We start from the raw sequence: 17495 nt of genomic DNA, 5'->3' as shown, positions 1-17495 counted from the left end.
CTAAATTGCATTTCTTTAATTATGAGTGAGGCTGAGGACTCTCTCTCTCTCTCTCTCTCTCTCTCTCTCTCACACACACACACACACACGCACGCACACACACACGCACAATCATAACCCAGCCACGTGCTGCTCTTAGCTTCATCTCCTATGACCCATACTGGGCTCCAGTCACAATGGCCAGACAGCTAAATTGCATTTCTTTAATTACGAGTGAGTCCGAGGATTATTTTCGTATGGTTATTGGTCATTTATGTTTCCTCTTCTGTAAACTGTATGTTCCTGTCTTGTGCATGTTTCCACTGAGCTGTCTTTTTTATCCAGATTTTTAAAGAACTCCTTCTATATTTTCTTCTCTTTGACATTTATGTTTTGACTTTATGATATATTATCACAGAGTAGTTTTTCATTTTTACTTTGTCAAATTTATCACTTTCTTCCTTTCTCTTTTTCTCTTCTGTCTCCTAATGTATACTCATCTGTATATATGCAGAGAAAAATTGTTCAGCAAGTGTCAATACTGGCTATTTCTGGGCCAGGAGGTCTGAGGTGACTGGTGGCATATATTTGATCTTTCCTATATAGCTTGATTTTTAAAAAACAAAGAGCATGTATCATTTTTAGAAAAAGTAGTTATTACTTAAAAAACCAAAACAGTAACCTTCCCCATTGTGGCACTTGGATTGATGTCATTCTTAGAAAATTTTTATAGTGAAACAATATGAAACAATAAGTGAAACAGTATGAAAATGGACTAACACAGTAAATTGGTACCAGCAGAACGGGGCATTGCTATAAGATACCAGAGAATGTGGAAGCGACTTTGGAACTGGGTAAAATGGGCAGAGGTTGGAAAAGTTTGGAGAATTCAGAAGACAGGAAGATGTGGAAAAGTTTGGAACTTCCTAAAGACTTGTGGAATGGCTTTGGCCGAAATGCTGATAGTGATAAGGACAGTGAAGTCCAGGTTGAAGTGGTCTCAGATGGAGATGAGGAACTTGCTGGGAACTGGAGTAAAGGTCATTCTTGCTACGCTTTAGGAAAGAGACTGGTGGCCTTTTGGCCCTGCCCTAGAGATCTGTGGAACTAACTTGAGAGAAATGATTTTGGGTATCTGGTGGAAGAAATTTCTTTCTTTCTTATTTTTTTTTTTGAGACAGAGTCTTGCTCTGTCACCCAGGCTGGAGTGCAGTGGTGCAATCTCGGTTCACTGCAACCTCCACCTCCTGGGTTCAAGCGATTCTCCTCCCTCAGCCTCCTGAGTAGCTGGGACTACCGGCACGTGCTGCCAGGCCTGGCTTTTTGTACATATATATATATATATATTTTTTTTTAGTAGACAAGGGGTTTCACCGTGTTGGCCAGGATGGTCTTATCTCTTGACCTCGTGATCCACCTGCCTCGGCCTCCCAAAGTATTGGATTACAGGCATGAGCCATTGCTCCTGGCCTGGTGGAAGAAATTTCTAAGCAGCAAAGCATTAAAGAAGCAACAGAGCATAAAAGTTTGGAAAATTTGCAGCCTGACAATGCAGTAGAAAAGAAAAACCCATTTTCTGGGGAGAAATTCAAGCTGTCTGCAGAAATTTGCATAAGTAATGAGGAGCTGAATGTTAATCACCAAGACAATGGGGAAAATGTCTCCAGGGCATGCCAGAGACCTTCAGAGCAGCCCCCCTCATCACAGGCCCTGAGATAGTAGGAAAAATGATTTTGTGGGCCCAGGACCCCCCTGCTGTGTGCAGCCTAGGGACTTGGTACCTTGCTTTCTGCTCCAGCCATGGCTAGAAGGGGCCAAGGTACAGCTTGGGTGTGGCTTCAGAGGGTGCAAGCCCCAAGCCTTGGTAGCTTCCATGAGGTATTCAGCCTGCGGCTACACAGAAGTCAAGAACTGAGGTTTGGGAACCTCTGCCTAGATTTCAGAAGATGTATGAAAACGCCTGGGTGTCCAGGCAGAAGTGTGCTGCAGGGATGAAGCATGCACAGAGAACCTCTGCTAGGGCAGTGTGGAAGGGAAATGTGGGATGGAAGCCCCTACACAGAGTCTCCACTGGGCACTGCCTAGTGGAGCTGTGAGAAAAGGGCCACGGTCCTCCAGACCCCAGAATTGTAGGTCCACTGACAGCTTGCACTGTGCTCTGCAAAAGCCACAGACACTCGATGCCAGCCCATGGAAGCAGCCAAGAGGGGGGCTGTACCCTGCTGAAGGCCCTGGAGCTCATCTCTTGCATGAGTATGACCTGGATGTGAGACATGGAGTCAAAGGAGATCATTTTGGAACTTTAAGGTTTAATTACTACCTTATTGGATTTTGGACTTGCACGGGGTCTGTAGCCCCTTTGTTTTAGCCAATTTCTCCCATTTGGAATGGGTATATTTACCCAATGTCTATACTCCCACTGCATCTAGGAAGTAACTAACTTGCTTTTGATTTTACAGGCTCATAGGTGGAGGGGACTTACCTTGTCTCAGATGAGACTTTGGACTTGGACTTTTGGGTTAACATTGGAATGAGTTAAGACTTTGGGGGACTGTTGGAAGGGCATGACTATGTTTTGAAATGTGAAGACATGAGATATGGGAGAGGCCACAGGCAAAATGATACGGTTTGGCTTTGTGTCCCCTCCCAAATCTCACCTTGCATTGTAATCCCACAATCCCTACGTGTCATGGGAGGGACCGGTGGGAGGTAATTAAATCATGGGAGTGGTTTCCCCCATGCTGTTCTCATGATGGTGAATGAGTTCTCATGAGATCGGATGGTTTTATAAGTGTCTGGCATTTCCCCTGCTGGCTCTCATTCTCTCTCCTGCTGTTCTGTGAACAGGAGCCTTTTGTCATGATTGTAAGTTTCCTGAGGCCTCCCCAGTCACGCAAAACTGTGAGTCAATTAAACCTCTTTTCTTCATAAATTATCCAGTCTTGGGTATTTCCTTATAGCAGTGTGAGAATGGACTAATACAACTGCATTCTACATCTTTCCTAATTCTAAACAGAAGGCTAGTATTAATATTTTCAGAAATGTTTAAAATTAAAAATAGCATTATTCTGATTATTTACAATAAATTGATTGCATATTTATAGCAAATGCACAGCAACTACTAAGAGCCAGTCAGAAGCACTGCCATTAGCTGAGAACTCTGCACCTGCCAGGAGCCATGTGGGAGCACTCAGCAGCCATCACCCCTGGCCTGACCAAGGCCAGTAAGTTGTCCAGGCTGAGACCCAAAGCTAGATTTTCTGGCTCCAAAGCTGTCAGTTGAGCAACTGATGAATTTAATGATTTCATTATACTTTGCAAGTCAAAATACCCTAAATTTGGGAACTCCTGAGTGGCAGAGCTACCCTGGAAACTGAAAAGAGGGATATGCAATTCAAGTGAGAGATGGGAAAAAGCAACCCAAGCTAGGACTGTTATGGGTATGTTAATTTATACACACCCATAAGCATACTCTCACTCACATAAGGAGAACCCTGTGATTTTTCTTTTGGATAGGAAAATAAGGTTTTATTGCCAAAATCTGCCAGGAGGAGTTTCAGAAACAATCACATTTCTAGTGTTTTCTTCCGGACCCCTGCGGTAGAGGGAGGGATGAGGTAGATGACAGCTCTTTCATCAGACCCTGGGACTGCTGCCTTCTTTGTGTTGGCTCTCCAGGACTTGGTTTATTTTTCTCCATTTTAATGAGCTAATCCCTAAAATGCTTTGGAACTTTTCTGTATTTTACAGGAAATAAAAGGTCTTTTCTCTCTGGGTATTTCTGTCACTCCAGAGGAATGAAGGGTGAAAAACAACAGGGAAAAAATAACAAAACCTCTTTGTGTATACTTAATAAACGGCTTTTATACATGGGTCCCCTTCGAGGGCTGTGGCCTTACTGCACCTTTCTGTATCTTAGGTAAATCTCCTAAAGGAAAGAGAAGGATTGAAAAATGTTTAATAATTACTGTTAAGAAATAAAAGTAGCTTATACTGGCAGAAGGCCTAATAGTTCACAAAGCACTTTCCATTTTGAACCTTTGAGTAGTTCTATGAAGTGGATGGAATATTTTGTAGGTTATTTTTTAAAGGAGCTAAATGACTTGCCTACAATCAAACAGCTGATAAACAGAATAGTCTGAACTCCAACCCAGATTTTTTTTACCTCAAATTCAGTATTATTTTCATTTCACCAAGGTATTTCTTTAATAATCTGCAATTAGTTTTAAAACACTCTCTAATGTTTTTTAACCTCAAGAATAAACAACAGCAAAAGTCACCTATCGAACTTCGTAAGTATTATAAAAATGAGTGAATTCCACTATAACCTGGATACAGGGAAATCCTTATAACTTAGGGTCACAGGAAAGGTTGAAAATTTGAACACATTTAGAAAACTTGTGTGGCCAAAAGCAGAAATAGCACTAATAAATGAGTTCAGCAAGGTTGCAGGATACAAGATAAACATAAAAAACCATGTATTTCTATACATGAATAATCAGAAAATGAAATTTTAAATGCTTCCATTTGTAATAGCATGAAAAATAATAAAATACTTAGGAATAAATTTACCAAAAGAAGTACAAAGCTTATACTCTAAAAACTACAAAACATGGTTGAATGATATGAAAGAAGAGCTAAGTAAATAGATATCCCATGTTCAATGATTGAAAGACTTAATGTTGGTAAGATGTCAATACTTCCCAAATTGTGATACAGATTCAATGTAATCCCTACCAAAATCCTGGTGTTTTTTTGTTTTGTTTTTTGCAGAAATTGACAAGCTGATCCTAAAATTCACATAAAAATTCAAAGGATCCAGAATAGCCAAAAGAATCTTAAAAAAGAAGAACAAAATTAGAGATTTGCACTGATTTCAAAACTTACAACAAAACAACACTAATTAAGACAATGTGATACTGGCATAAGGATAAACACATAGATCAATGGACAGAATTGAGAATCTAGAAATAAACCCTTACATTTATGGCCAATTTATTTTGACATGGGTCCCAAGATAATTTGATGGTGAAAGAATAGTCCTTTCAATAAATAGTGCTAGGACAATTGGGATAGCCACATCCCCCCCACTCCCTCAAAAAACGAAGTTGGACCCCTATATCTCACACCATATATAAAAATTAACTCAAAATGAATCAAAGACCCACGTGTAAGAGCTAAAAATTATACAAACTCTTAGAAGAAAACATAGATGTAAGCCTTCATGACCTTGGATTAGGGAATGATTTCTGAGATGTGATGCCAAAAGCACAAGCAAAAAACAAACAAACAAACAAAAACCCCACACAAACAAACAAACAAAACCATAGACAAGTTGGACAATCAAAATGAAAAACTTTTGTGCTTCAAAGGACACTATAAAAAAATCAAAAGACAACCCACAGATTGGGAAACACCTCACAGATAAGGCTCTAGTATCTAGTATCCAGAATATGTAAATAACTATTATCAGTCAACAATAAAAAGACAAATAACCCTATTAAAAATATGCAAAGATTTTCCATAGACATTTCTCCCAGGAAGATATACAAATGGCCAATAAGCTTATGAAAAGATGTGCTACGTCATTAGTCATTAGGGAAATTCAAATAAAAAGCCACAATGAGATATCACTTCATACGCACTACAATGACTGAAATTAAAAATGACAGATACTAAGAAGTCTTGGTGAGGATGTGGAGATATTGGAACTTTCATAAATTGTTGGTGGGAATGTAAAATAGTGAGGCTGCTTTGGAAAATAGCACAGTAGTTCCTTGAAAAGTTAAATATAGAGTTACCATATGATTCAGCAATTCCACTTGTAGCCTTATACCCAAGAGAAATAAAAACATATGTCCGTACAAAAAATTGTACATGAATGTTCACAGCAGTATTATTCATAATAGCCCAAAACTGGAAGCAACCCAAATGTCCATCTACTGATGATGGATAAAAAAATGAGGTGAATCTGTATAATGGAATATTATTCCACCATGAAAAGGAATGAAGAACTGATACATGCTAAACATAGATGAACCTTGGACACATTATGCTAAATGAAAGAAGTCAGAAACAAAAGACCACATACTGTATGATTCTGTTTATATGGAATGTCTAGAATAGAAAATCCATAGAGATAGAAAATAAATTGATGGTTGCCAGGATATGGGGGAAGAGGGAGGAATGACTGCCAATGAGTATGGAATTTCTTGAAAATACTCTGGAATTAGATAGTGGTAATGGTTACAAAACTCTGTGAATATAATTAAACCACTACATTGTACATTTTAAATGGGTAAATTTTGTGGTATACAAATTTTCTCAAAAAACACCATGAACAAAATTTTAAAAAATAAATTGGGTAAAAATATGTACAACACATGTCGTAAATAAAGGGGCAATATGTATAAGAGATAAAGCATTTCTAGCAGTTAAGAAAACTGAACCAAAGCTTCTATTTAAAAATGGTGAAATGATAGGAATATTTCACAAAAAAGATAATTGACAAAAAATACATGAAAGTCACTTAAACATATAAAAAGATGTTCAACTCCTTTTTAAAAAATATAAATGCAAATTAAAGCTATCCTGAGACGTCGTTTCTCACTCATCAGATTGGAATTAACTCAAAAGCTTGACAGTGTACTTTGCTGAAACAGGTTGTGGGGAAACTGGCACTATCATACACTGCTAATGGAAATACAAATGATACAAGCTTAATTAAAAGGCAATTTGGCAATACAGTAGTAGAATTACAATAAGACAAACTTACCAATTAAGTTTTGTAGTAAATAAAACTACCAATATATACTCCCTTCAGCCTAGTGTCCCACGCCTAGGAATTCTCTCTGAAGATACAACTCCAACAATACAAAAATAATTTCAAAATATTAAAACCTATCTAAATGCCCCAAAGTGGAAACTATTTGGAAAAAGCCCACAGTACATACATAAAATGTATTATTATACATCTCTACAAGTAAGGGAGATTTCTATGAACTGCTATAAAGTTCATAGTATGAAGGTTTCCAGATATACTGTTATATGAAAAAAAGCAAACATACTAATAACAAATAAATAACTTGGTAGGGAAAGAGAAGGACATTCCTAACAGCAGAATGCCAACTGATAAGTGTGGATAAAATGGTAGAATGGAAAATAATTATTTTACAACCACCACAGTTATGACTGGTTCAGGAAAGATTCATCAATAGATGTGTTAAACCCAGAGGGAAAATTTATGTGAGAAGCAAGATATTTACATAATCTTAAAATGTGTCTTTAAAGATGCTTATTAGCTGTAAGGGAAAAAACAGTTACTATATAGTGAAGAAACTGTACACTACCATGCATGGGTGATAAAAATTAATATCACCAGAAAAGGACAGATGGATTTCATGTGCCTCTGAATGAAATACCACAAGAAGGTACAATATCCCTTTGTAGTATTCTAGCTTGGCATGCTTCACTCATGAGGAAACATCAGACAAACCCAAACCAAGGAACAGTTTATAAAACAGCTGCCTTATATTCTTCAAAAATTTCAATGTCATAAGAAACAGACTGAATGAGAAACTATTCTAGATTAAAGGAGAGAAGAGCTATGACAACTAACTATAATACATGATCCTGGAGTGGATCTTGCACTGGAGGAAAAAGAATTGCCATAAGGGACCTAATTGGGACAATGGACAAAATGGAATATGATCAATGTTCAAAATTCCCTGAAAAGCCAGGAGTAAGTTGTTCATGCCTGTAATCCCAGCATTTTGGGAGGCTGAAGCGAGTGGACTGCTTGAGCCCAGGAGTTTGAAACCAGCCTGGGCAACATGGCGAAAATAATATGTAAAAATTGGCTGGGTGTGGCAGTGCACGCCTATAGTCCCAGTGACTTAAAGGGCTGAAGCGGGAGGATTGCTTGACCTGGGAGGGCGAGGCTGCAGTGAGCTGTGTTTGCGCCACTACACTCCGGCCTGGGTGACAAGCAAGACCTGTCTAAAAAATAAATAAATAAGTAAATAAAATTCCTGGTTTTGATAGCTATATTGTGGTTACATATCTTTTTTTTTTTTTTTTTTTTTCCTAGGCTGGAGTGCAGTGGCGTGATCTTGGCTCACTGCAACCTCCACCTCCTGGGTTCAAGCTATTCTCCTGCCTCAGCCTCTCAAGTAGCTGGAATTAGAGGTTTGTACCACCACGCCTGGCTAATTTCCTTGTTCTTATAAAATATACACTGAAGTATTCAGGGATAAAAGGACATGATATATTGAACATATTTTCAAATGATTAAAAAATATAAACAATTATCTCTGAGTACATTTGTCTGTGTGTATATATGTGTGTATGTTTGTATGTATGTCTATATAGAGAAAACAAATGTCGCAAAATACGTTACAATGGTGGTGAATCAGGGTGCTGCAAATGAAAGGCACTATATAACTCACTTCCCATTTCCAAAGCGCTAAGGACTCCTGAGAGTGATAAAACCTACATGCCGCATGCATATTTGAATCCCTTTGCTGATTCCTACTTTTAGACATTTATATTTCTTTTTTTTTTTTTTTTTTTTTTTTGAGACAGGGTGAAGTGCAGTGGCATCCAGGTTGGAGTGCAGTGATGCAATCTTGGCTCACTCTAGCCTCGGTCTCCCAGGCACAAGTGATCCTCCCACGTCAGCCACCTGAGTAGCTGGGACTACAGGTGTGCATCATCACGTGTGGCTAATTTTTCTATTTTTTTTTTTGTAGAGACAAGGTTTTGCCACGCTGCCCAGGCTGGTCTCGAACTCTTCAGCCCAAGCGATCTGCCTGCCTTGGCCTTCCAAAGTGCTGGGACTACAGGCATAAGCTACTGTGCCTAGCCTACATTTCTTCCTCTAAGCTAAACTGTGGCCTGGGGACACTAGTATCTCACAGACTCATTAGACCTACTCTTGATTCATAATCCAAATTGGCATATTTAATGCACTATAAAGCCATAAGTAAATGTGTTTGATTTCAACTTAATACCTTTCAATTTTATTTAACCACAAATACTTTTTTCTAGGAAGACCTGTGAACTCTTATGATATGCTAGTACCCTATGGAACACAGCGTGGGGAATGCTTCTCTAAACCAAACTCAAATCTTTGAATGCATACTGTTAGTGTTGGCTCTTGGAGGCCATCTTTCAGTTCAGTGAATTTTGTCAGGAGAAATGGCCCTTGCTGGATGACTATGTGCATATTATCACTTATATGGTTTGGCTCTGTGTCTTCCCTGCTGTTCTCGTGATAGTGACTAAGTCTCACAAGATTTGATGGTATTATAAGGAGGACTTTCCCTGCCCAATCTCTCTCTTTGCCTGCTGCCATCCATATAAGACGTGACTCGCTCCTCCTTGCCTTCTGCCATGATTGTGAGGCTTCCCCAGCCACGTGGAACTGTAGGTCCAATTAAACTTCTTTCTTTTGTAAATTGCCCAGTCTCGGATATGTCTTTATCAGCAGCATGAAAATGGACTAATACAGTAAATACAGCAGAGAGGGGTGCTGTGAAAAGATACCTGAAAAGGTGGAGACTTTGGAACTGGCAAACAGGCAGAGGTTGGAACAGTTTGGAGGGCTCAGAAGAAGACAGGAAAATGTGGGAAACTTTGGAACTTCCTAAAGACTTGTTGAATGGCTTTGACCAAAAGCCTGATAGTGATATGGACCATATGGTCCAGGCTGAGGTGGTCTTAGATGGAGATGAGGAACTTGTTGGGAATTGGAGCAAAGGTGATTCTTGTTATGGTTTAGCAAAGATATTGGCAGCATTTTGCCCCTGTCCTTGAGATTTGTGGAACTTTGAACTTGAGAGAGATGATTTAGGGTATCTGGTGGAAGAAATTTCTAAGCAGCAAAGCATTCAAGATGTGAGTTGGGTGCTGTTAAAGGTATTCAGTTTTGAAAGGGAAAGACGGCATGAAAGTTTGGAAAATTTGCAGCCTGACAATGCAATAGAAAAGAAAATCCTATTTTCTGAGGAGAAATTCAAACTAGCTGCAGGTAATGAGGAGTGAATTTTAATCACCAAGACAATGGGGAAGATGTCTCCAGGGCATGTCAGAGACCTTTGCAGCAGTCCCTCCCATCACAGGCCTGGAGGCTTAGGAGGAAAAAGTGGTTTCACGGGCTGGGCCCGGGGTCCCCATGCTGTGTGCAGCCTAGGAACTTGATGCCCTGTGTCCCAGCTGCTCCAGCCTTGGCTGAAACGGGCTGACATAGAGTTTGGGCTGTGGCTTCAGAGGGTGCAAGCCTGAGGCCTTGGCAGCTTCCATGTGGTGTTGAGCCAGTGAGTGCACAGAAGTCGTGAATTGAGGTTTGGGAACTTCTGCCTAGATTTCAGAAGATGTATAGAAATGCCTGGCTGCCCAGGCAGAAGTTTACTGTAGGGGTGGGGTCCTCATGAAGAACTTCTGCTAGGGCAATGCAGAAGGGAAATGGGGGGTGGGAGCCCCCACACAGAGTCCCTAATGGGGCACTGCCTAGTAGAGCTGTGAGAATAGGACCCCACCGTTATCCAGACCCCAGAATAGTAGATCCATTGACAGTTTGCACCATGTGCCTGGAAAAGCTGCAGACACTCATCGTCAACCTGTAAAGGCAGCCAGGAGGGAGGTTGTACCCTGCAAAGCCACAGGGGCGGAGCTGCCCAAGACTATGGGAACCTACCTCTTGCATCAGCGTGACCACCTGGATGTGAGACATGGAGTCATAGGAGATCATTTTGGAGCTTTAAGATTTGACTGCCCTGTTGGATTTCAGACTTGTACAGGGTTTGTAGCCCCTTTGTTTTGGCCAATTTCTCCCATTTGGAATGGCTATACTTACCTAATACCTGTATCTAGAAACTAACTTGCTTTTTGACTTTACAGGCTCATAGGCAGATGGGACTTGCCTTGTCTCTGATTAAGACTTTGCACCGTGGACTTTTGAGCTAATGCTGAAATGAGGTGAGACTTTGGAGGACTGCTGGGAAGGCATGATTGGTTTTGAAATGTGAAGACACTAGATTTTGGAGAGGCCAGGGGCACAATGATATGGTTTGGCTCTGTGACTCCACTCAAATCTCATGTTGTAGTTCCCATAATTCCCAAGTGTTGTGGGAGGGATCTGGTGGGAGATAATTGAATCAGAGGGGTGGGTCTTTCCCATGCTGTTCTTGTGATAGTAAGTCTCATGAGATCTGACAGGATCATAAGGGGGAGTTTCCCTGACCAATCTGTTTGCCTGCTGCCATCCACATATGACATGACTTGCTCCTCCTTGCCTTCTGCCATGATTGTGAGGCTTCCCCAGCCACGTGGAACTGTCAGTCCAATTAAACCTCTTTCTTTTGTAAATTGCCCAGTCTTGGGTATGTCTTTATCAGCAGCATGACAATGGACTAACACAATCACTGAAGTCTTTCCATGAACTTGAGAAACCTGTAGCTGAGACCTTTTTTTTGAACTTGTGAAAGTTTTAAAGTTTGTGCTGGGCACAGTGGCTCACACCTATAATCCCAGAACTTTGGGAGGCCGAGGCAGTCATATCACTTAAGGTCAAGAGTTCAAGACCATCCTGGCCAACATGGTGAAACCCCATCTCTACTCAAAGACACAAAAATTAGTTGGGTGTGGTGGCGGGGGCCTGTAATCCTAGCTACTTGGGAGGCTGACGCAGGAGAATCACTTGAACCTGGGAGGTGGAGATTTCAGTGAGCTGAGATCACGCTACTGCACTCCAGCCTGGGTAGCAACAGCAAGACACTATCTCAAAAAAAAAAAAAAAAGAAAATTTTAAAATTCTATTAAAGTTTTGAACTTTAGAAACTGATAGCTGAGATGTTGAGGATAGATCTGGATTTAGTCATGAAAAATTTAGAGAACAACTTCTAGAAATTGGATAGGAAGACTCAATGTTGTCAAGATGTGAATTCTTCCCAACTTGATATCCAGATTCAATGCAATCCTAATAAAAATCCCAGGAAGTTATTTTGTGGATATTGACAAACTGATTCTAAAGTTTGTATGCAGAGGCAAAAGATCCAGAATAGCCAATGAAATATGGAAGGAAAAGAACAAAATTGGAGGGCTGATACTACCCAACTTGAAGACTTACAATAAAGCTACAGTAATTAAGACAGTGTGGTAGTGGCCAAAGAAAAGACAGAGATCATGGAACAGAATAGAGAGCCCAGAAATAGACACACATAAATATAGTCCACTGATTTTTGGCAAAGGAGCAAAGGCAATACAATGAAGAAAAGATAGTTATTTCAACAAACCATGCTGGAAAAATTAGACATCTACGTGCAAAGAAAAAAAAAATAGAATTCAGATACAGACCTTACACCCTTCACAAAAAAAAACTAAAAATGTGTTATAGACCTAAATGTAAAATAAAAACTAGTTGGGCGCAGTGGCTCACACCTGTAATCCCAGCACTTTGGGAGGTAGGTGGATCACCTGAGGTTGGGAGGTCAAGGCCAGCCTGACCAACACCAAGAAACCCTGCCTCTACTAAAAATACAAAATGAGCTGGGCATGGTGGCACATGCCTGTAATCCCAGCTACTAGGGAGGATAAGGCAGGACAATCGCTTGAATCTGGGAGGCGGAGGTTGGTGAGACGAGATTGCACCACTGCACTCTGGCCTGGGAAACAAGAGTAAAACTCCATCTCAAAACAAAAACAAAAACAAAAAAACCAAAACCAAAACAAAACAACACTATAAAACTATAAAACTCCTAGAACATGACACAGGAGAAAATCTAGATGACCTTGGACTTGGTGATGATTTTTTAGATGTATCACCAAAGGCACAATCCATGAACGACAGAAATGATAAGCTGGATTTCATTAAAATTAAAAATTTCTGCTCTGCAAAAGACATTGTCAAGAGAATTAAACGCCACAGACTGGTAGAAAATCTTACAAAAGACATATTGAATTAAGGACTGTTACCCCAAATATACAAAGAACTCTTAAAAACTCAACAATAAGAAAATAAACAAATTTATTTTAAAAATGGGCCAGTAACTTTGACATCTCACCAAAGAAGATATACAGATGACAAATAAGCCCATGGAAAGATGCCCCATATCATATATCACCAGGGAAATACAAATTAAAAGAACCATGAGATACCACTACACACCCATTAGACTGGCCTAAATCCAGGACACTGAAAACATAAGTACTGGCTTGGATACTTGATGGATATCAAGGATATGGAGCGGCAGAAACTCTCATTCATTGCTGGTGGGAATGTAAATGGTATAGCCATTTTGGAAGGCCGTTTGGTGGTTTCTTACAAAACTAGTTGTTGCCAGAGTTTAGGGGGAAGGAGAGATGAATAGGCAGAGCATGGAAGATTTTTAGGGCAGTGAAGCCACTCTATGTGATACTATAATAGTAAATACATGATGCTGTAAGTTTGTGCAAACCCATAGAATGTACAATGCCAAGAGTGAACCTGAATGTAAACTATGGACTTTAGGTGATAATGATGTGTCAATGTAGGCCCATCAATTATAACAAATGTATGACTCTGGTGAGGGAGGGTATGCATGGGGGTGGCAGGCAGGGGCTATATCTTTGTACATGACACTCAATTTTGCTGTGAACCTAAAACTGCTTAAAAGAAAAAAGCCTATTAAAAAGTTTGTTGGGAGGCTGAGGCGGGGGGATCTCTTGAGTTCAGGAGTTCGAGACCAGCCTGCCCAACATGGTGAAACCCTGTCTCTACTACAAATACAAAACAGCCGGGCACGGTGGCGCATGCCTGTAATCCCAGCTACTCAGGAGGCTGAGGTAGGAGAATCCCTTGAACCCAGGAGGCGAAGGTTGCAGAGAGCCAAGATCGTGCCACTGTACTCCAGAGTGAGACTCTGTCTCAAAAAAAAAAGAAAGAAAAAAAAAGTTTGAGAGATATGGGTTAAGAAAAAAAATTAAAGTATATTTGAGACTCTATTCTGTAAAATGAGAGTAAAATAATGTAAAAAGCTGGCATGGTTGGTACAAAACTGCTTCATTTAAGAACAAAAAAAAAAACTGCCGGTGGCAAGGTACATCAAAAACAATTCTGTGGCAGAATGTTAATATGAATCCATATGAACTTCCTCCTACTAGTTTAATTTCTGGACATTTACCCCCGGAAATAATTCAAGAAACTATACAAGGTTTTTGTATAAGAATATTTACAGTTATTGATACTAACAAAAAATTGTAAACCTGCCAGTGTTCCTATGCTAAGTAAATGTTGCCATGAGCCACAGTGACCTAGGCCAGAAACCGGGTGTAAAGCTGGACTCCTCCTCGAGATCTGCATAACCCCCAGGCCTGTCACATCTACTCCCCACATATCTCTCAGATCTGTCCATGCCTCTCCATTTTCACCACCACCACCTGAGTATGGGCTGTCTCACCCCCAACCTGAACTGCTGCAGTCATCATCTGTGAGTTATCCCCCTGCTTATCTCACTACCATCCAGTCCATTCTCCATACCGCAGAGTGGTCCCTCCAGAATGATAATCTGATGATGCCCATCTCCCTGCCTGAAAACCTTCATCTGCCCTTAAGAGGAAGCTCAAATTCCTTAACATGACTTTCAACATCTACTAAATGATACCCGTCTACTGCCTTTGCCATTCCCACTGCCCAGGCAGAGGGAGCTTCTTATAGCTCCCTGAATGTGTCAAGCTTTGTCTAACCTTCAGACCTTATCATGTGCTCTGCCCTCTTGTCTAGGCTTGTCTTCCCCCAAAAACATCTCAGTACTTTTTGTAACTGCCAACTATACTTGCTATCTTTGGTCTCTCACATCTCACCTGCTATATAATCTGGTTTCTGTTCTTTTGTTTTGTTTTTGAGACGGAGTCTTGCTCTGTTGCCCAGGCTGGAGTGCAGTGGCGCAATCTCAGCTCACTGCAAGCTCCACCTCCCAGGCTCATGCCATTCTCCTGCCTCAGCCTCCCGAGTAGCTGGGACTACAGGCTCCCACCATCATGCCCGGCTAATTTTTTGTATTTTTAGTAGAGACGGGGTTTCACTGTGTTAGCCAGGATGGTCTTGATCTCCTGACCTTATGATCCGCCTGCCTTGGCCTCCCAAAGTGCTGGGATTACAGATGTGAACCACCGTGCCTGGTCTGGTTTCTGTTCTAATCATCACCCCGGTATTCACCTCAACAAAGTCATCAATGAAAGAAAAAGAAAAGAAAAATAACATAAAAGGAAAGAGAAAATTAAAAACATCCAAATTTAGCACTATGTATCAGGCACTGTGCTAAGCTCTTTACAAACTTATTTATCCTCTCTGGAATTCCATGTCCTCCAAAACAGTGAAAGGTATCAAAAAGGAGGGAGGCCAGGCGCAGTGGCTTACGTCTGTAATCCCAGCACTTTGGGAGGCCAAGGTGGGTGGATCATGAGGTCAGGAGATCGAGTAAGGAGTTCACAACCAGCCTGGCCAACATGGTAAAACATCGTCTCTACTAAAAATACAAAAATTAGCTGGGCATGGTGGTGGGCGCCTGTAATCCCAGCTACTTAGGAGGCTGAGGCAGGAGAATCGCTTAAACCCAGGAGGTGGAGGTTGCAGTGAACCCAGATCGCGCCTGCACTTCAGCCTGGGCAACAGAGTGAGACTCCACTCAAAAAAAAAAAAAAAAGAAAAAGAAGAAAAGAAAGGGACAGAGGACACCACTTTCATTTTTCCTTTTCCTCCCTGTTTTCCTGGCAATCTTTCTCTGTTTCATTTGCTAGGTAATCCTTCTTTACTTCAGTCGTGAATACTGAAATTTCTCAAGAATCTGTCATTGGTTCTTTTCTCCCTCCATCAACTCTCCCTAGGTGATCTCATCCTCTCCCAGGGCAATCACTACGTGTAAGCGGATAACTTTCTGACCTATATTCTGAGCACCAGCCCCGATTATCTAACTGCCTATTGCCATTTCCACTTGTATGCCTCACAGGCATCTCAAACTCATCATCTAAAACACAGCTTGCCATCTCTCCATCACCCAGTCACACACCAGTTCCCTGGCAGAAATGGCACAAACATCTACTCAGCAGTCCATGCCAGAAACCTGGGAGTCATCCATGACTCCTCCCTTCCTTCTCTCCCCCACATCCAATCAATCTCTATGTCCTATCAATTCTGCCTCCTAAATCTTTCCTACATCCATCTACTTCTCTTCATCCCCACTATCTTCATCCTAGTTCAAGCTACCATCATTCTTACGTTTGGCTACCTCAGTAGCTTCCTAAGTGGTCCAGTTCTATGGTTGGCGCAACTTCCCCAATCCATTCTCTACAAATCAGCCAGAACAATCTTTCTAAAAAGTACTGGTTTTGAATGAGAGCATGCCATTTATTGGGTGTGTACTCCTGGGCATATCACTCAACCTCTCTAATTCTTGGCTTCCTTATCTATAGATGGGAAATAATAATGTGTCACGGGGTGGTAATCATGATTAAAAGAGACAATCTAGATAAAGTGAGAAAAAGGGGCACTCTAACAAACTGTGAGTAGGAGTATAAATTGTCAGACAAATTAAAATAAGAAATATTAATGAAATACTCTCAGGACCTTGTCACTGTATCTCATTTCAAATAACAAGAATAGATTGGTCTGTATCTTAAAACTTTTACAGGAAAAAATAATCAGAAAAACTTTTTTAAAAGTACCTTTGGCATGATACAATATAAAGACATAAAACTCACTATTATGGTTAATTTTACATGTGAACTTGGCTAGGCTATGGGGCCAGATTGTTTGGTCAAACGCTAGTCTAGGTGTTGCAGTGAATACACAGTATTTTGTAGATGTGATTAATATTCACAATCAATTGATTTTAAAGGAGATGGATAATATCGGTGACCCTCATCTAATCAGTTGAAGACCTAGAGTGAAAAACTGAGGTTTCTAGAAGAAATTCTGCTTCAAGATTGCAACACAGAAATCCTTCCTGAGTTTCCAGACTGACGGCCTGTCCTGTGGATTCCAGACTTACCAGCCCCTAAATTGCATGGGTCAGTTCCTTAAGAGAGACCGGAACTGGTGGCTCATGCCTGTAATCCCAGCACTTTGGGAGGCTGAGGCAGGAGGATCACTTGAACCCAGGAGTTTGAAACCAGCCTGGGCAACATGATGAAACTGTATCTCTCAAAAAAAAAAAAAAAAAAATCAAAAACAACAACAAAAAATCTCTCTCTCTGTGTGTGTGTGTGTGTGTGTGTGTGTGTGTGTGTGTACATATGCTATTGGTCTATTTCTCTGGAGAACTCTGATGGACACACTCACTGAGGAATCTTATAAAGTAGACTAGCAGCTAACAGATAAAACTCCAAGTGGCTTCAGGTGAAGACTTTAGAATGTAGAAAAAAGGAGTCCTTATCAGTTTGGTAACATACTCTCTAAATAAATACTAAAAGATAAAGAAACCACCTTTAGGGCATCTCAGGCTGTTTGTGGTCTGTGCAGCTACTAACAGGGGACCAGTATC

General features: G+C 40.7%; 1 protein-coding gene across 10 annotated transcripts in view; it reads right to left on the bottom strand.

The window, feature by feature from the left end:
• Positions 1–17495, bottom strand: part of TTC23 (tetratricopeptide repeat domain 23) — a 115809-nt gene that overhangs the window by 46572 nt on the left and 51742 nt on the right. The gene's annotated exons all lie outside the window — the stretch shown is intronic.

Source organism: Chlorocebus sabaeus, chromosome 29 (assembly GCF_047675955.1).
Source record: "Chlorocebus sabaeus isolate Y175 chromosome 29, mChlSab1.0.hap1, whole genome shotgun sequence".
In the NCBI taxonomy this organism is placed as follows: Eukaryota; Metazoa; Chordata; class Mammalia; order Primates; family Cercopithecidae; genus Chlorocebus; species Chlorocebus sabaeus.
Note: the sequence above shows the minus strand (reverse complement) of the source record. Positions and strands in the feature narration are given on the sequence as shown.